This window comes from Doryrhamphus excisus, linkage group LG6, assembly GCF_037039965.1.
Source record: "Doryrhamphus excisus strain RoL-2023G ecotype Guam linkage group LG6, RoL_Dexc_Guam_v1.1, whole genome shotgun sequence".
Classification (NCBI taxonomy): domain Eukaryota; kingdom Metazoa; phylum Chordata; class Actinopteri; order Syngnathiformes; family Syngnathidae; genus Doryrhamphus; species Doryrhamphus excisus.
The window spans coordinates 24,154,712-24,175,188 of NC_136362.1; the positions used below are offsets into that span (position 1 = coordinate 24,154,712).

The 20,477-nt window shown below is 48.0% G+C and overlaps 6 non-coding genes across 6 annotated transcripts; 4 read left to right on the forward strand and 2 right to left on the reverse strand.

Moving 5' to 3' along the window:
• The first annotated feature begins 1,354 nt into the window (after nt 1-1,354).
• On the forward strand, nt 1,355-1,427 carry trnav-cac (transfer RNA valine (anticodon CAC)). Its single transcript has one exon. It is a non-coding gene; the product is annotated as a tRNA-Val (tRNA).
• Nucleotides 1,428-3,120: 1,693 nt separating this feature from the next.
• Nucleotides 3,121-3,202, reverse strand: trnal-cag (transfer RNA leucine (anticodon CAG)). The gene has a single exon. It is a non-coding gene; the product is annotated as a tRNA-Leu (tRNA).
• A 2,111-nt stretch (nt 3,203-5,313) lies between these two features.
• trnay-gua (transfer RNA tyrosine (anticodon GUA)) lies at nt 5,314-5,400 on the forward strand. The gene is given in 2 exon segments: nt 5,314-5,350; nt 5,365-5,400. It is a non-coding gene; the product is annotated as a tRNA-Tyr (tRNA).
• An 8,865-nt stretch (nt 5,401-14,265) lies between these two features.
• trnav-cac (transfer RNA valine (anticodon CAC)) lies at nt 14,266-14,339 on the forward strand. The gene has a single exon. It is a non-coding gene; the product is annotated as a tRNA-Val (tRNA).
• A 630-nt stretch (nt 14,340-14,969) lies between these two features.
• Nucleotides 14,970-15,042, forward strand: trnav-aac (transfer RNA valine (anticodon AAC)). Its single transcript has one exon. It is a non-coding gene; the product is annotated as a tRNA-Val (tRNA).
• Nucleotides 15,043-15,290: 248 nt separating this feature from the next.
• On the reverse strand, nt 15,291-15,363 carry trnak-cuu (transfer RNA lysine (anticodon CUU)). Its single transcript has one exon. It is a non-coding gene; the product is annotated as a tRNA-Lys (tRNA).
• Between the last annotated feature and the right edge of the window lie 5,114 nt (nt 15,364-20,477).

Consider the following 20,477-nt stretch of genomic DNA (forward strand, 5'->3'; position numbering starts at 1 on the left):
AGATTCGGCGCTTTCAGCGCTGCGGCCTGGGTTCGATTCCCGGTCAGGGAATTGACATTTGGGTAGGTTTTGACTGGAGATAGGATTTGTCTTGGTCCTCGGTCGAATTCCAAGTCCGCCAATTGAATCCCGGTCTACCTGGTCAACGGACACGTAAACAGTGCAGGTACCCTCCTTTGTGCGGCTCCATTTCAGTGTCCTCCGTTGTCAGCGAACCTCACAAGGTCACAGTTTTTTCCTGATCAGGGCACCGCTTTGGGTTGTGTGGATGAGTGGTCTAAAGCACCAGATTAAGGCTCCTTTCGCTCAGGAGCCACTGGTTGAAATCCCACAGCTGTCATTTTCCTGGTCAGGTCCATTATCCACGACTGGAATGATTTGGTAGCAAAGCACTGTCAGATTGTACAGCACAGCTGGGCACTTGGAGAAGAAGATGAATAAGAGGTCTTGTTCTCCCGGACTGGTTGTTGCAGCCGCAACCCTGCTCAAGGTTCAACGTGACATACAAAAAAGGAACTCCCCATCTGGAAATCGAACCGCGTAATCTAAACAGGCGGAGATACTGGTCACTATACTAACAAGGACTGCTGCTGAGTTGATGTAGTGTCGATTGGCCAAAGCGGAATTCAGAACAGGCTTGTGGCCCATGACCGTTTTTATGGTAGCTGGAGACTTCAACCATTGAAATCCTTCCCATTTTCTGTAGCTCTTATTCTCATCAACGGACTGTATTCCCCACCTGTTACTGGCATTCCAACCCAAGATGAGAACACACTGGACCAGGTACACAGCAAACATACGTGGCACAGACACAGCTTCACCCTGCCCCCACTTTTACCCACGACTGAAAAAGCAGAACACCACCTTAGAAGCTGAAAAACTCACTTAGGAGAACGTTAGACTGAAGTTCTAAAGGTCCCTGGTTCAAGCCCGGTTTTCAGAACAATCCCTGTTTATGTTGTGACTTGGCAAATAGTTTGAAAAGGCTTATTGGCTGGCTGAAAGGACCTTAACTTAATTCTTCAAAAGGCCAGACATCCAGCCATCCAGACAAGGTTAGAGGAGGTTACAAGCCTATTTACAAACCATTGACTCCAAGGGCACAAGTTGAGTCCACCGAGATATCAAAGTGACCCCGAGGGTGGCTAAGGTGTTTCTTTCAAGCCGCAATTATGATGTCTTGTTTTGTTGAAGAAAAGCCCATTATTTCTGGAACAATTTTCCCTACAAAGGAGAAATCTTTGTCCATTTGGACAATTGTCAATCTGCCCCCACTTTGGACACATCGTCGTGTTTCATTGTTTGGCAACTGCTTTGTGACTTCACCAGTCCCCTTAAAAGACCCTTCCTTCAGGTTTCCATAGTGTAGTGGTTATCACGTTTGCCTCACACGCAAAAGGTCCCCATTTTGAAACTGGGTGGAAACATGGCCTTTCAAGACCTCCTTTTACAAAAAAAATCAAGATGACAAATAGGAACAAGGATATGTTCTTGATGTCTGAAGGTGTGTACACGAGCATCCATCCCCAGTTTGGACACACAATCCATATTTCCCGGATGACTGATGGGCTGGGAATACATAACAGGTCGGTGTTGGAGGACCTGATGGACCGCGAGGGTTCATAACATAAAAGAAAAATAAGAAGGCCCACAACCCCTAAGACATTTAAAAACCATTAAGAGAACCTTCAAATGGATCCTGAAGGGTCCGGATGGCCGAGCGGTCGAAGGCGCTGCATTCAGGTTGCAGTCTCTAATGAGGCGTGGGTTCAAATCCCCCTATTGACAGTGCGGGGCCGCAAGTCTTTCCAGTTCCAGTTAAAAGCCCGGCTCCTCATATAGCTTCCATAAAGTACCAAGGTATTGTCCTGTTGTCCTTGTATTTTGAGGGCTAAAGGAGGCCTTTGCAAGTGGACCTCAGACCTGGTCACCTGAACAGGGACTTGAATCCGGGACACTCAGATCAAAAGTTTCATGTTCGGGACCAAATGGTCCTTCGAGCCGAATATCTTCCCAGTGACCTGCAAGGTCCAGAGGGAGGCAGGGATGTTCTGTGCCTCCATTGTCGAGACACCTAAGGTGGTCAGGGCCTGTCGTGGCGATAATCCTAGAACCCGTTGGTGGATACCATTGGTGAGGGATGTCGTCAAGCTGAAGCAGTTCTATTGGGCATTTTTGGCTCATGGGACTTCAGCTGACAGGAACCGACAGGCCAAGCGGTCCGCGGCTTTGGCATTCGCTGAGGCAAAAACTCTGACATGGGAGGAGTTTGGAGAAGCCATGGAGAAGGAAGGTGCCAGTCACATCCAAAACAAAGGGTTCCATGGTGTAATGGTTAGATGAAAATAAGGAATGTCATGCAATCATTCTCGAACTAACAGAGATTGTTCAAATTTTGTTAGCGCCTGTTATAAGTCTTCAAACTATTGTCAACAATTCCAAGTCCACCAATCGAATCCCGGTCTACCTCCTGATGGTTGCTACGTCTTTCATAAATGAGGTGTTAAAATGTGGATTTTCAAAAGGAACAAAGACAATCCATCTGCAACCTGGTCAACGGACACGTAAACAGTGCAGCCATAGCTGAGGATGGTTTCCATCCATCGATCTCTGGGTTATGGGCCCAGCACCCGTCCTCTGCGCCACTCTGCTGACACCAGTGCAGGTCTCTCAATCTTTTTCTCCAAGTGCTCAGCTGTGTTGTACAATCTGACAGTCCTTTGCTGCCAAGTCATTCCAGTCGTGGATAATGGACCTGACCAGGAAAATGCCAGCTGTGGGATTTCAACCAGTGATACAACTAATTTAACTAATTGATGTCCCCGCGAGAACAGCCACCTCCATTCAGTGGACACTCAGCAGAGGAGGGGAAAAGATAGATGGTCAAATTACAAGCCTAGCAAAGAGGGGCTCGTTTGTTCAATTCCAGCAGTCCTCTTCTGGTATTTCCATGACTCTGGTTTTCATACTTTTCATCCGAGGTCATGTTGAAGTACAAAGAGTGTTTTCCAGAGAAACGCAAGACCCCAGGATGCAATAGCTTTGTACACTTTTCAGCAGCGGTCATGTTGAAAAGCACCGCTGGTTTACTGGGTGACGCCACTTAGAGATGCAAGAAGCTGTCAGAAGTGGGATTCGAACCCACGCCTCATTAGAGACTGCAACCTGAATGCAGCGCCTTCGACCGCTCGGCCATCCTGACCCTCCAGGTTTTGCTCCTTCTGTCCCCTGAAAAACTAGGTCAGTTGTGGAATTGATCAAACATCAGGATGGCCACATCAATAAAAACAGAACAAAAAATCATATCTAGAGCAGAAAAACCCCTGGCGGCTCACTTCGTAGGGCATCAGACTTTTAATCTGAGGGTCAAGAGTTCAAGTCCCGTCAGAGATCAAGCACATGTCCTTGTTCCCATTTGTCACCTTGATTTTTTTTGTAAAAGAAGGACTTGAAAGGCCATGTTTCCACCCAGTTTCGAACTGGGGACCTTTTGCGTGGCAAAAAGGAGGCGTTTGCAAGTGGACCTCAGACCTGGTCACCTGAACAGGGACTTGAATCCCGGACACTCAGATCAAAAGTTTCATGTTTTGTCAACCTTTGTCGTGTCTGACCATGAACTCTTTTTGTCCAGAAGATATTTGGCTTGTCCATGTGGGTAGTTTAAGACCTCAGTCCATCTTGGAGGTGGACATTTCGGGACCAGGGCCTCTTCATCTCTGCAAGGACAAGTACAGTATGCGACATGGGGGGGGGGGGGTGTGTCACCCGCGAGGAAATTGGACAAAAGCCACTGCAGAAATTTCATGTCAGTGTGAAGAATGTAGAAAGGAGCCATGCAAAAAGGTTAATAATCTCGAGTTATATTACACTGAAGTTGTTGCTATTATGAGCCATGCATTCATGTACTCTTAGACTATTCTTAAACCAAAGGAGTGCATCAGGGGGCATCCGGATTTGAACTTGATCTGCAGTCAAATGCTCTACCACTGAGCTACACCCCCTCAAACACACCAAACATGGTTACACGATGAGAACTAAGTTCTGCATATGCACTAAACCAGCACACATCCTCATGGTGAATGGGAGAAATGAACCAACAAAGGTTGACTTCTTGATGGGTCATCGAGGTCCAAAAGGTGTACTTAAACAAGTTATTCCTTGTGCGCTAGTTTCAGCCCCACAGTGGGCGGTTCAGCACTTTTGGTGATACATCGTCAAGATTTCTTTCCTGTGGAAAATTGTGCAACAACCAGTGCCCCCTGAGCAAAAGGAGCCTTAATCTGGTGCTTTAGACCACTCATCCACACAACCTAAAACGGTGCCCTGATGAGGAAAAAACTGTGACCTTGTGAGGTTCGCTGACAATGGAGGACACTGAAAAGGAGCTGCACAAAGCAGGGTACCTGCACTGTTTACGTGTCCATTGACCAGGTTGCAGATGGATTGTATTTGTTCCTTTGGAAAATCCACATTTTAATGCCCCATTATTGAAAGACGTAACGACCATCAGGAGGAGTGAGGTTTATTGTGAGGACCTTTAGAACTTCAGTCCAACGCTCTCCCAAGTGGGCTATTTTAGCTGCGATGGTGGGTTCTGCTTTTTCAGTCGGGGCCTAAAGTGGGGGAAGGGTACTGCCGTCTTTGCCGACATGGCCTGTGGACGACGTGTTCGCCTACAGGTGGGAGGTTGACCATCTGGCGACTCTATCTCCAGTCAAAACCTATCCAAATGTCAATTCCCTGACTGGGAATTGAACCCGGGCCGCAGCGGTGAAAGCACCGAATCCTAGCCACTAGACCACCAGGGACTGCTTTAGGTCTGCACTCAGAAAGGTAGTCCAGCAAAGGAACCAAAATAGTTATAAGACTGGACCTTCTCTGCCAACACTGCAACAACAGGGGAATTAGCTCAAATGGTAGAGCGCTCGCTTCGCATGTGAGCGGAAGCCGGATCAATGCCCGCAGTCTTCTCGGAGTTCTTTATCTTTTGTAAAAGAGATGTTAGGATTGGAAATGAGTCCAGGATCAATCGACATGGTAGACTCGGGTCCCATTCCCGACCAATGCAACAGGGCTGTTTTCATACCTTTCATCGTGAAAAGAAGTGCCAAGACCGTTTTCAGGACCAACTGATGACCTCTGAATTCGATCAGAAACGTCACATCTCTCCACCTGAGACTCTCTACCTGAGACTCTCCACCACAAGACTTGATTATCTAATCCAAATTCTGTCAATAGTGGCATTCTCAGCCACAACCGCAATCAGACGCAGTTGAACGCTTGGCCGTACTCACTAGCCTCAAAGCAACAAGACCTTTGATAGCTCAGTTGGAAGAGCGGAGGACTGTAGTGGTTCAAGCTGGCATCCTTAGGTCGCTGGTTCAAGTCCGGCTCGAAGGACAAGCCTTTTGCTTATGTTATGTCTGCCAGGAAAGAATGGCAATGCCGTCTTGTCTGAAGGACCTCCGCTCCCCTGTCGATGGAGTTGGACTTGAAATTGGCAAACGGAGAAATTCTGATTGAGTGATCAATGCATTTTGTCAATTTGAATACATTTCATCTCAACTCCTGTTGGAAAAGGACAGCCATTTCCGTGAGAGCACAAGACCCCTGGATTGTACCCCAAAATACTTTGCGCTCATCAAAGAGTAAAGTTGGTGTCCTGGTTTGCAAAGCCTCCATTGTTACGCCAGAAGGTGCCAGTCACATCCAAAACAAAGGGTTCCATGGTGTAATGCTTAGCTCTCTGGACTCTGAATCCAGTGATCCAAGTTCAAGTCTTGGTGGAACCTACTTGCCCTGCAGCAATCCAGTGTTTGGACTGTGTCTTCCTTTAACAGTAAGAGTATGATGACTTATTGACTTACTCTACAAATCAGTGGTAACCGTGGATCAGGATGAGGTCCCCAAACAACGCCAATGTCTGTGACAGCTGATGTCAAGGATCAGCTGATCAGAAGATACTTGGTTTGTGTGCGGGGCCACAAGTCTTTCCAGTTCCAGTTAAAAGCCAGGCTCCTCATGTAGTTTCCATAGAGTACCAAGGGATTGTCCTGTTGCCCTCGTATATTGAGGGCAAAAAGGAGGCATTTGCAAGTGGACCTCAGACCTGGTCACCTGAACAGGGACTTGAATCCCGGACACTCAGATCAAAAGTTTCATGTTTGGGTGACCGGCTCAACCTTTGTCGTGTCTAAACATGAACTCTTTTTGTCCAGAAGATATTTGGCTTGTCCATGTGGGTAGTTTAAGACCTCAGTCCATCTTGGAGGTGGACATTTCGGGACCAGGGCCTCTTTATCGCTGCAAGGACAAGTACAGTCTGCCAGAAGATTTCTCTGCCAATGCTGCAACAGCAGGGGAATTAGCTCAAATGGGAGAACGCTCGCATTGCATGTGAGAGGTAGTGGGATCAATGCCCACATTCTTCAAAACCTCTTTTGTTTTTTGTGATTAAATGTTCCCAAGTACCAAACAGGAGTTACATTTCCGGTTCCGGTTGAGTGAACGCTTGCGCGACTGGCTGCCGCTACTCTCCCGTAACTTTTAAGTGATTTATGGTTCTATTGCCTCAATATGGCCTAACTATGACTATTGTGTTAGCACTCTGTGTGAGCTGAAGTGTTTTTCCTGCGTCACCTGGTCTGCTCTTTTCTGGACTTCCTGTCGTTCTGCCACCACCCAATGGCAGAACCGATCCGGTACACAGCTGCTGAGCTCCTCTGGATACGCTGGCATCTGCCCGTGCCCTCACCGCCACCGTCGGTACTTTACCACCACCCGGACATCGCTATCCTCCCTCGTTGGAAATACACCCATCGTGGGTCTCGCAGGAAATTCAATCACAACAACTCCTCCACAGCAATAAAATCCATCTGGTCTACCACTCGTCGTCCTCCCAGAAACTCCGACAGGGTAGCGCATAGCAGTGTATTAGCTCGCCCGCTTAGGACGGCTAATGCTAACGCTACCGCTAAGCACGACAATGCCACTGTTCGCTTCGGTCTGCTCAACATCCGCTCTCTCAGGGTCATCTCCTCCAGGATCTCCTCACTGACCGTAAGCTCGATTTTTTGTGTTTAACAGAAACATGGCAACAGCCGAATGACTTTTCCACCCTCAACGAATCCACACCGGCTGGCTTTGTTTACATCTGTCATCCCTGTGGCAACGGTCGCGGCGGAGGTCTCGCGGTAATTCACCGCGAGAAGTGGAAAGTCCTGCCGGTGACGGTCTCTGCATTCAGTTCATTTGAATGCACTGTTTTTATGCTCCCTGGACGCTCTCCCACTGTCGTCGCCACCATTTATCGTCCCCCTAAGCCCCACACTGACTTTTTAACTGACTTTGCCACCCTCCTTACACAACTCTCCACTCTGTCACATAACTTAATACTGCTGGGAGATTTCAACATACATATAGACAATAAAACTCTCCCACTCACCAGAGACTTTCTATTATGCCTTGACAGTTTTGGACTCCACCAATACATTGACTTTCCGACACATACCAAAGGACACACACTGGATCTACTCTGCTGCTCTGGCCTCACCCCGTCCAACTGCACCGCCGATGAACTTCCAATAACGGACCACTTCCTCCTCTCATTCAGCACTACACTCTGCCTCTCCTCAATCAAACCTCCACGTCTCATCTCCTTCAGGAACCTAAAGGACATTAATGTTGACACTCTCCGCTCCGAAATTTCCTGTATCCCAATCCCGGATTTTCTTCCTAACCCCGAAGATCTCACAGCTCTCTACATCACTGGTTTAAACAATATCCTGAACTCTATTGCCCCACTGAAAACTCGGACTGTTTCTTTTTCATCATCTGCACCTTGGTACACCCCTGAACTCCGGACAATGAAATCTAAAGGACGACAACTGGAACGGCTCTACAAAAAAAATGGACTCACAATTCACAAAAACATCTACAATACCCACATTCTCCAGTACAAAGACGCCATTGCACACCCTAAATCTGCTTATTACTCTGGTCTCATCACATCCAGCAAAGGAAACACAAAATCACTTTTTTCATTACTCAATAAGATCCTCCAGCCTCCCCACTCTTTACCCCCCCACTTTTACTCAACTGACACTTGTAACTCACTGATGGTATTCTTCAATGACAAAATTAACTCCATTCACCAGCACCTCTGCTCACAACCACCTCCTCTCCCCACATCCGAACCCTTTCTCTATAGTCAGCCTTTTTCCTCTTTTCAACTCCCCACTGCCTCTGAAATAGTATCTGACATCATCCACAAATCCAAGCCCTCCACATGCCAGCTGGACCCCATCCCCACAATCCTGGTCAAATCCTGCCTCTCCTCTCTCTCATTCCTGCCATTATCCACTCTTCACTGTCTACCGGTACTGTCCCCCCAGCTTTCAAAATTGCTGCGGTCACCCCAATCCTGAAAAAACCTGGTTCAGATCCCAACAACTTCAATAACCTCCGCCCTATCTCCAACTTACCTTTCATTTCCAAAATTCTTGAAAAAATAGTCTCCTCCCAACTTCACGCACATCTCACCCTTAACAATCTGTATGAACCCTTCCAGTCCGGCTTCCGTCCCCGTCACAGCACCGAAACTTCACTCATCAAAATCACCAATGATCTCCTCACTGCAGCTGACACCGGTTCACTTTCTATTCTCATCCTCCTTGACCTGAGTGCGGCCTTTGACACCATCTCACACCCCATCCTCCTCAGCAGACACTCCGAAATTGGCATCACCCACACCCCCCTCCACTGGTTCCACTCCTATCTCACAGACCGCACTCAGTTCATTCAGCTTAAATCTTTCTGCTCCGACCCCTCCCCAGTCACCACAGGTGTGCCCCAGGGCTCTGTCCTCCTCTGTCTTCCGTAAATTTAACATTCACTTTCACTGATTCGCGGATGACACCCAGCTCTACCTCTCTTCCAAACCTAACTCTACACTCCCACCCCCCTCCCTCACCTCCTGTCTCTCTGAAATAAAATCATGGTTCACCTCCAACTTTCTGAAACTTAATAGCAATAAAACTGAATTCTTACTCATTGGCACCAAATCCACCCTATCTAAAGTTGACTCCTTCTCTCTCTCCATCGACAGCTCCTTAGTCTCCCCCTCCCCTCAGGTCAAGAGTCTGGGTGTCATCCTCGACAGCACACTATCTTTCCAATCCCACATCAATAACGTCACCAGGTCAGCTTACTTCCATCTTTTTCATCATTTTCAAATCTAACCTCAAAACCCTGTTCTGTTGCCTAATCTGTTCAAACTTGCCTATTCCCTTTAACTGGTTCACATGGTCCCCCCTGTCCGATTTATTGTATGCTCTTATTTATCGTTTGTTGTCTTTTATCTTGTATTTTATATTGGTGTTTTTATCTCCTGTACAGCGACCTTGGGTGTCCTGAAAGGCGCTTTTAAATAAAATGTATTATTATTATTATTAAACACTAATCCGGGCCCCAAACCCAATATCTAGGCCAAATACAGCCTAAGGTATCACCCTAAACCCAGTCCTAACTGCATTCTCCTGTCGAGCACCTTGTCTTGTCTTATTTGGGATCAATTCCCACAGTCTCCAAGGAGTGCTTCACCTTTTGTAGAAGAGATGTTGGGATTGGATCTACCCCTTAACATCCGACAAATACCCCAAACCAGGGGAATTACCTCAAATGGTAAAGTGCTTGCTTAGCATGCGAGATGCAGCAGGATCGATACCCACATTCCCCAAGGAATAACTTTGTGTTTTGTAAAAGAGATGTGGGATCGGAAATGAGTCCAGGATCTATCCATCAGCGTCAGACAAATACCCCAAACCTAATCCTGGCCGCGTTCTCTAGACCAGTCTCTTGTCATGTAATAGTGAAGAAACCGAGTCCGTGGGTTATTGTTCCCAAGTAGCGCATCAAGGTGACCCCAACCATTCCACCGAGGCCTTGCAGAGATGAAGAGGCCCCGAAATGTCCACCCCCAAGATGGACTGAGGTCTTAAACTACCCACATGGACAATCCAAATATCTTCTGGACAAAAAGAGTTTGTGGTCAGATAAGACAAAGGTTGAGCCGGTCACCTGACCGCGACCATTCCACCGAGGCCGAAGACAAATCCTCTCTCCAGTAAAAACCTATCCAAACGTCAATTCCGTGACCGGGAATCGAAACCGGGCCGTGGCAGTGAGAGCACCGAATCCTAGCCACTAGACCACCGGTTATTTTGTCAAAGAGGGAATAGAAAGCCCATGTTTCCACCCAGTTTTAAACAGGGGGCCTTATGCGTGTGAGGCAAACGGGATAACCACTAATCTAAGGAAACCCGGAGTGGAGGACGGGGGGTTATAAGAGTACTGGCGAAACTTCTTGATGGGTCATCGAGGTCCAAAAGGTGTACTTAAACAAGTTATTCCTTGTGCGCTAGTTTCAGCCCCACATTGGGCGGTTCAGCACTTTTGGTGATACATCGTCAAGATTTCTTTCCTGTAGAAAATTGTGCAACAACCAGTGCCCCCTGAGCAAAAGGAGACTTAATCTGGTGCTTTAGACCACTCATCCACACATCCTAAAACAGTGCCCTCATCAGGAAAAAACTGTGACCTTGTGAAGTCCGCTGACAAAGGAGGACACTGAAACGGAGCCGCACAAAGCAGGGTACCTGCACTGTTTACGTGTCCGTTGACCAGGTTGCAGATGGATTGTCTTTGTTCCTTTTGAAAATCCACATTTTAACGCCCCATTATTGAAAGACGTAACGACCATCAGGAGGAGTGAGGTTTATTGTGAGGACCTTTAGAACTTCAGTCCAATGCTCTCCAAAGTGGGCTATTTTAGCTGCGATGGTGGGTTCTGCTTTTTCAGTCAGGGCCTAAAGAGGGGGAAGGGTGAAGCTGTATCTGTGCCATGTACTGCCGTCTTCGCCGACATGGCCTCGGTACTGGAGACGACGAGTTCGCCTACATGTGGGAGGTTGACCATCTTGCGACTCTATCTCCAGTCAAAACCTACCCAAATGTCAATTCCCTGACCAGGAAACGAACCCGGGCCGCAGCAGCGAAAGCACCGAATCCTAGCCACTAGACCACCAGGGACTGCTTAGGTCTGCAGTCAGAAAGGCAGAGAGGTCGCTGGTTCAAGTCCAGCTCGAAGGACAAGCTGTTTCTTATGTTATGTCTGCCAGGAAAGAATGGCAATACCGTCTTGTCCGCCTCCGCCTCCCTGTCATTGGAGTTGGACTTGAGTCTTTGTCACGCAGTCTGAAATTGGCAAACGGAGTAATTCTGATTGAGTGTCTATTTGACTACGTTTCATCTCAACTCCTGTTGGAAAAGGACAGCCATTTCCGTGAGAGCACAAGACCCCTCGATTGTACCCGAAAATATTTTGCGCTCATTAAAGAGTAAAGTTGGTGTCCTGGTTTGCAAAGCCTCCATTGTTACGCCAGAAGGTGCCAGTCACATCCAAAACAAAGAGTTCCATGGTGTAATGGTTCGCACTCTGGACTCTGAATCCAGTGGTCCAAGTTCAAGTCTTGGTGGAACCTACTTGCCCTGCAGCAATTGAGTGTTTGGACTGAGTCTTCCTGTTAGAGTATGATGACTTACTCTACAAATCAGTGGTAACCGTGGATCTGGATGAGGTCCCCAAACGACGGCAATGTCTGTGACAGCTGATGTCAAGGATCAGCTGATCAGAAGATACTTGGTTTGTGTGCGGGGCCACAAGTCTTTCCAGTTCCAGTTAAAAGTCTCCTCATGTAGTTTCCATAGAGTACCAAGGGATTGTCCTGTTGCCCTCGTAGTTTGAGGGCAAAAAGGAGGCACTTGCAAGTGGACCTCAGACCTGGTCACCTGAACAGGGACTTGAATCCCGGACACTCAGATCAAACGTTTCATGTTCAGGTGACCGGCTCAACCTTTGTCTTGTCTGACCACAAACTCTTTTTGTCCAGAAGATATTTGGATTGTCCATGTGGGTAGTTTAAGACCTCAGTCCATCTTGGGGGTGGACATTTCGGGGCCTCTTCATCTCTGCAAGGCCTCGGTGGAATGGTTGGGGTCACCTTGATGCGCTACTTGGGAACAATAAATCACGTACTGGGCTTCTTCACTATTCCATGATAAGAGACTAATCTAGAGAACGCGGCCAGGATTAGGTTTGGGGTATTTGTCTAACGCTGAGGGATAGATCCTGGACTCATTTCCGATCCCACATCTCTTTTACAAAATACAAAGGATTCCTTGGAGAATGCGGGTATTGACTCTGCTACTTCTCGCATGCTAAGCAAACACTTTACCATTTGAGGTAATTCCCCTGGTTTGGGATATTTGTCGGATGCTAAGGGGTAGATCCAATCCCAACATCTCTTCTACAAAAGGCAAAGAACTCCTTGAAGATTGCGGGCATTGATCCTACAACAAGACAAGACAAGGTGCTAGAGGGGAGAATGCAGTTAGGACTGGGTTTAGGGTGATACCTATGGCTGTGTTTGGCCTAGATATCGGGATTGGGGCCCGGATTAGTATTCGCTACGTGGGAACATTTCATCAAAAAAACAAACGAGTTCATGGAGAATGCGGGCATTGATTCCGCTACCTCTCACATGCTAAGCGAGCGCTCTACCATTTGAGCTAATTCCCCTGTTGATGCAGCGTTGGCAGAGAAGGTCCAGTCTCATAACTATTTTGGTGCCTTTGCTGGAGTACGTCAAAGCAACACAGTCTCTGCCTTTCAGAGTGCAGCCATGATGCAGTCCCTGGTGGTCTAGTGGCTGGGACTTGGTGCTCTCACCACCGCGGCCGTTGTTCGATTCCCGGTCAGGGAACTGACATTTGGTTAGGTTTTGAGTGGAGATAGGATTTGTCTTGGTCCTCGGTCGAACGGTTCGGGTAATCTTTCAGCGCTATCTGTGAACTGCTGTCACTGCACATAAAAACAATTCCAAGTCCGCCAATCGAATCCCGGTCTACCTCCTGATGGTCGTTAACATCCATCATAAATGGGGTGTTAAAATTTGGATTTTCAAAAGGAACAAAGACAATCCATCTGCAACCAGGTCAACGGACACGTAAACAGTGCAGGTACCCTCCTTTGTGTTGCTCCATTTCAGTGTCCTCCGTTGTCAGCGAACCTCACAAGGTCACAGTTTTTTTCCTGATCAGGGCACCGTATTGGGTTGTGTGGATGAGTGGTCTAAAGCACCAGATTAAGGCTCCTTTCGCTCAGGAGCCACTGGTTGAAATCCCACAGCTGTCATTTTCCTGGTCAGGTCCATTATCCATGACTGGAATGATTTGGTAGCAAAGGACTGTCAGATTGTACAACACAGCTGAGCACTTGGAGAAGAAGATGAATAGAGGTCTTGTTCTCCCGGACTGGTTGTTGCAACCGCAACCCTGCTCAAGGTTCAACGTGACATACAAAACAGGAACGCCCCGTCTGGGAATCGAACCGCGTAATCTTCCATGTGACAGGCGGAGATACTGGCCACTATACTAACAAGGACTGCTGCTGAGTCGATGTAGTGTCGATTGGCCAAGGCGGAATTCAGAACAAGCTTGTGGCCCATGACCGTTTTTATGGTAGCTGGAGACTTCAACCAGTGAAATCCTTCCCATTTTCTGTAGCTCTTATCCTCATCAACGGACTGTATTCCCCACCCGTTACCGACATGGGGACATTCCAACCCAAGATGAGAACACACTGGATCAGGTACACAGCAACATATGTGGCACAGACACAGCTTCACCCTGCCCCCACTTTTACCCACGACTGAAAAAGCAGAATACCACCTCAGAAGCTGAAAACCTCACTTAGGAGAACGTTAGACTGAAGTCCTAAAGGTCCCTGGTTCAAGCCCGGAACAATCCCTGTTCATGTTGTGACTTGGCAAATAGTTTGTAAAGGCTTATTGGCTGGCTGAAAGGACCTTAACTTCATTTTTCAAAAGGCCAGCCATCCAGCCATCCAGACAAGGTTAGAGGAGATTACAAACCTATTTACAAACCATTGACTCCAAGGGCACAAGTTGAGTCCACCGAGATATCAAAGTGACCCCGAGGGTGGCTAAGGTGTTTCTTTCAAACCGCGATTGTGATGTCTTGTTTTGTTGAAGAAAAGCACATTATTTCTGGAACAATTTTCCCTACAAAGGAGAAATCTTTGTCCATTTGGACAATTGTCAATCCACTTTGGACACATCGTCGTGTTTCATTGTTTGGCAACTGCTTTGTGACTTCACCAGTCCCCTTAAAAGCCCCTTCCTACGGGTTTCCATAGTGTAGTGGTTTATCACGTTTGCCTCACACGCAAAAGGTCCCCAGTTCAAAACTGGGTGGAAACATGGACTTTCAAGACCTCCTTTTAAAAAAAAAATCAAGATGACAAATAGGAACAAGTATCCCCATCCATACCCAGTTTGGACACACAATCCATATTTCCCGGATGACTGATGGGCTGGGAATACATAACAGGTCGGTGTAGGAGGACCTGATGGGTTCATAACGTAAAAGAAATTCAGAAAAATAAGAAGGCCCACAACCCCCAAGGTATTTAAAAACCATTAAGAGAACCTTCAAATGGATCCTGAAACATACAGGGAGCCAATGCAGTGATTTTAGAAGCGGTGTAATATGCGCCTGCCTTCTGGTCCTCGTCAGCACACGTGCAGCAAAAGTTGTTCTGTAAAAGTTGTAGACTTGTGATGTTTCTTTTAGGAAGACCAGAAAGCAGGGCATTTGAGCCCGAGGGTGGCAAAGGTGTTTCTTTCACAGCTCGTTTTTAAACCTTTCAAGCCGCGATTGTCTTGTTTTGTTGAAGAAAAGCCCATTATTTCTGGAACATTTTTCCCTCCAAAATCTTTGTCAATTTGGACAATTGTCAATCTGCCCCCACTTTGGACACATCGTCATGTTTCATTGTTTGACAACTGCTTTGTGACTTCGCCAGTCCCCTTAAGAGCCCCTTCCTTCGGGTTTCCATAGTGTAGTGGTTATCACGTTTGCCTCACACGCAAAAGGTCCCCAGTTCGAAACTGGGTGGAAACATGGCCTTTCAAGTCCTTCTTTTACAAAGAAAATCAAGGTGACAAATGGGAACAAGGATATGTGCTTGATCTCTGAAGGGACTTGAACTCTTGACCCTCAGATTAAAAGTCTGATGCCCTACAAACTCTGCCCCCAGGCCTTTGGTCAGAAGACTTGTTTTTGTGTATTTGGAATGAAATGTTTTCTGCATGTTGAACAATTTTCAACAGGAAAGATATCTTCCAGATGTATCAATAAAAGTGATGAATGGCCCAATGTGGGGCTCGAACCCACGACCATGAGATTAAGAGTCTCATGCTCTACCGACTGAGCTAACCGGGCCTTCTTCTGCTCTAGATATGATTTTTTGTTCTGTTTTTATTGATGTGGCCATCCTGATGTTTGATCAATTCCACAACTGACATAGTTTCTCAGGGGACAGAAGGAGCAAAACCTGGAGGGTCAGGATGGCCGAGCGGTCAAAGGCGCTGCATTCAGGTTGCAGTCTCTAATGAGGCGTGGGTTCGAATCCAACTTCTGACAGCTTCTTGCATCGTGAAGTGGCGTCACCCAGTAAACCAGGGGTGCTTTTCAACATGACCGCTGCTGAAAAGTGTACGAAGCAGACCTATTGTATCCTGGGGTCTTGCGTTTCTCCGGAAACACTCTTTGTACTTCAACATGACCTCGGATGAAAAGTATGAAAACCAGAGTCATGGAAATACCAGATGAGGACTGCAGGAATTGAACAAACAAGCCCCTCTTTGCTAGGCTTGTAATTTGACCAACTATCTTTTCCCCTCCTCTGCTGAGTGTCCACTGAATGTAGGTGGCTGTTCTCGCGGGGACATCATGTCAGGATCCTCTCCCCCCTCCAGACCCCTTCCCCTTCCTTACCTTTTGTTTCTTTATGACAGCACCCTTTGGTAGGCATCATCCTTGATGCCTTGGAAGCTTTGTCGCATCATCCTTGACGGCAGCCCTTAAAAGCCCACGGAGAGCGAGAGACTTCACAAGATTGTTGACAACCTTTGAGTGGTAACACTTGTTCACTTAGGTTTTCATATATGATAGAGATTCCTGTTTTTGATCACATTTTGTGCATCTTTGTTGTGGGATACATCTTCGGCCTGCTGCCATGCTCGTTGCCCTGCCGTCCTGATCAAGCCTCTGTGGATTTTCCCTTCTTACCCCTCAATAAACTGTCTTCTTTAACCATACAAGGCGTCTGCAATTTGGAGTTCATCCACAATGCGGACAGAAAAACCTGACAGAACAATCTGGTCACACAACATGGACTCCGCGGATGCCCGAGAAGTATTGGGCGCTCAAAATGTGCTCCTGGGACACCATTCAGAGATTCTTCAAGGTCCAACCGAGACCAACAAAGCCATTCTCGTTCAACTCAGGGACTTGACTCACAGGTTCACCGAGACCAAGACCAGCTCTATGCCGGACAAGGGTGTGGACATATGAGCCCCTGAGCAGTCAGTATCAAGAGAATCGAGTGCATCAAGGGAATCGAGTGCCACCCAGCCAGAACCATTTGCGGGTGAGTTCCATAAGTGTAAAGGATTTTTGATGCAATGCCAGCTTGTGTTTCAACAGAGACCCACTACCTTTTTTGATGAGCAAAGCAAGGTCAACTATGTTTTGGGCTTGTTACAGGAGCGAGCATTGGCATGGGCAGAGGCCTTGTTCTTGTCCCAAGGTACGCCAAACTCTTCTGATGAGCTATCCCAAGAGATGAAGGCTGTGTTCCACCATCCCGAATCTTTGGGCACTACGGAGGGCCGACTTCTAACTCTTCGCCAAGGATCCAGAAGCGTGGCAGATTACTCAGTAGATTTTTGGACATTAGCAGCAGAGTCTGGATGGAATGAAAGGGCCCTCCGACAGGCATACATCAATGGGCTAACCGAAACCCTACAGGATGAATTAGCAGCCAGAGATGAACCCGACGACCTCAAGACACTTGTTGCTATGAGCATTCGCATTGATAATCGACTCCGGGAACGGAACAGAAGACGAGCGTCACGACCTCCCTCACGACCTTCCCTCAGTCCTGGAGCACAGTTTATGGCCGCTCCAGAGACCCGTCAACCTGCCAACTTTAGGCCAAGCTTGCAACAACACACACAAGAGGAGCCTATGCAGCTGGAATGAGCAAGACTAACTCCTGAAGAACGGAGCCGCAGACTACAGGCTGGGGAGTGCTTGTACTGTTCCAGTCCCAATCATTTTCGACGAGACTGTCCTAAACGTGAACCCTCACACCAAGATGTGAAGGTGGGAACCTTAACAAAGGAAGCAAGCTCAAGGAAGGTCCCCATTAAACGCCTGACACTGGTTGCCCAACTCCTGTTTGGTAATATGTCCCTCCACGTGTCAGCCCTGGTGGACTCTGGAGCAGAAGGCAATTTCATTGATGCCGATCTGGCAACTGATCTTGGAGTTCCACTCAAAGCTCTAGAGGCTAGCTTTGTGGCGAAGGCTCTGGATGGTCGCCGTCTGGCGACTGTCACCCATCAGACTGAAAACATTACTCTCATGCTCTCTGGGAATCATCAGGAAGAAATATCTCTTTTTGTATGGAAAACTCCGGAGGATCCTGTGATCCTGGGATTTCCATGGCTCAGTCAGCACAACCCCCAAATCAACTGGACTGCAGGGGAGGTGCTCAGCTGGAGCAACTTGTGCCTCTCTCATTGTCTGAAGTCAGCTGTACCTCCTTCCCCAAAGGACACCCCCAGTCCCGAGGCACCGCCAGATCTGTCCCAGGTCCCGCCAGATTACATGGAATTAAGAGAAGTTTTCAGCAAGAGTAGGGCACTTTCCCTTCCCCCACATAGGCCCTATGACTGTTGTATTGATCTCCTTCCGGGGGCCCCTCTCCCTGTAGGAAAGTTGTATAACATCTCACGTCCTGAACGTGAGGCTATGGAGACGTACATAAGGGAATCCCTAGCTGCAGGGATACTTCAACCCTCCTCTTCCCCAGTGGGAGCTGGATTTTTCTTTGTAGGCAAGAAAGATGGCACTCTGAGACCCTGCATAGACTACAGAGGCCTAAACAACATCACAGTCAAGAATAAATACCCCTTGCCCCTGCTCACATCTGCCTTTGATGCTTTACAAGGAGCTGAAGTCTTTACCAAATTAGACTTGCGCAATGCTTACCATCTTGTGCGCATAAAAGCCGGAGACGAGTGGAAGACAGCTTTCAACACCCCCTTGGGGCATTTCGAATATCTGGTTATGCCGTTTGGCCTGTCCAACGCCCCAGCCGTTTTCCAAGCTCTGATAAATGATGTATTGAGGGACTTCCTAGAAAGATTTGTGTTTGTTTACCTTGATGACATTTTGATTTACTCGAAGAACCTTGACAAACACATCTCCCATGTTCGCCAGGTCCTCCAGCGCTTACTGGAGAACCGACTGTTTGTCAAAGCAGAGAAGTGTCTTTTCCACACTGAATCCGTGTCATTCCTGGGCTACATTTTGGGAAAAGGCAGTGTCGGGGCAGACTTGGAAAAGATAAAGGCAGTAACTTAGTGGCCCACACCTCAGACCAGAAAGGAGTTACAACGTTTTCTGGGGTTTGCCAACTTTTATCGCAGATTCATTCGCAATTTCAGCCGTGTCGCGGCGCCCCTATCTGCGCTAACATCGACTAAGACTCGGTTCTGTTGGAACCATCAAGCGGTGGTTGTTTACCACCGCCCCCATCCTGATCCAACCTGACCCTTCCAAGCAGTACATTGTTGAGATGGATACCTCGGACACGGGGGTCGGAGCAGTGTTGTCCCAGAGGGCTGAGGATCAAAAATTGCACCCATGTGCTTTTTTTTCCAAACACCTTTCCCCAGCAGAGAGGAATTATGATGTGGGCGACAAGGAGTTGCTGGCAGTCAAACTGGCCCTGGAGGAGTGGCGACACCTGCTGGAGGGGACGGACCAACCATTTCTGGTATGGACAGACCACAAGAATCTCTCTTACATCCAGTCAGCTAAGAGGTTGAACTCCCGCCAAGCAAGATGGGCCTTGTTTTTTTCTCGATTCCAGTTCCAGCTTACCCACAGACCAGGCTCCAGAAATATCAAACCAGGTGCCCTTTCTCGTCAGTTTGGGGGCACTACCGATGAGAGGTCAGAACACACCATTCTACCGTCTTCACAGATAATCGGGGCCATCGAGTGGGAGATCGAATCTGTGGTCAGGCAGGCCCAAATTGACGAGCCGGATCCTGGAACAGGACCTGCAAACCGACTATTTGTTCCAGATGCTGCCCGTACCCAAGTGTTGAAGTGGGCCCATGAGTCCCGCATTGCCTGCCACCCGGGAATAAATCGTACAAGCTCCTTTATCAAGAGACAGTTTTGGTGGCCTACCTTGGACAAAGATGTCAGGAGCTTTGTGTCAGCCTGTGGAGTGTGCGCCAGAAACAAATCTGTCCACCGACCACCCTCTGGGTTACTACAACCACTACCCCATCCTGGACGCCCCTGGTCGCATATTGCAGTAGATTTTGTCTGTGGACTTCCACCCTCAAATGGCAAAACCATTATGACCATTGTAGATCGCTTTTCCAGGTGCGCACATTTCCTGTCCTTGGAGAAGTTCCCCTCAGCCTTGGAAACTGCGAAACTCCTGGTGGATCATGTTTTCAGACTTCATGGCATACCCACCGACATTGTCTCCGATCGAGGACCCCAATTCATATCCCGTGTGTGGAAGGAGTTCTGTAAAGAGCTCGGAGCTACGTCCAGCCTCACGTCAGGGTACCATCCCCAGTCAAATGGGCAATGCGAGAGGCTCAACCAGGATCTAGAATCAACCCTCAGATGTGTTACTGAGAACAATTCTTCCAATTTGGATTGAGTACGCACACAATTCTATGACCAGTTCTGCACTGGGTATGTCTCCATTTGAGGCCGCACTAGGCTATCAGCCACCTCTGTTCCCTGCCCAGGAGTCTGAGAGTTGTGTGCCGTCAGTGCAGGCCCATCTTGAACGTGCCAAGCGGGTCCGGAAAGAAGCTTGCACGGCCATGCAGAGATCATAGGAAGAAAATAAGAGGCTGGCGGACAGACGGCGGATCCCAGCTCCACTATACTCTCCTGGTCAAAATGTTTGGCTCTCTTCCAAAAACATTCCCATCAAGACTGATGCTCGCAAACACTCTCCCCGGTTTCTGGGTCTATTTGCCATTGAGAAGATTGTCAATCCTTCAGCGGTGAGGCTCAGGTTACCACCCACCCTACGGGTACACCCAGTATTTCATGTCTCCCAGATCCGTCCTGTTACCACCAGTCCTCTGTCTCCTCCTTCGGAACCTCCTCCTCCTGTTCGGGTCATTGATGACCATCCGGACCTCAACGTCCGACGTATCCCGGACGTTCGTCGGAGAGGGAGAGGGTACCAGTACCTGGTGGATTGGGAGGGTTACGGCCCA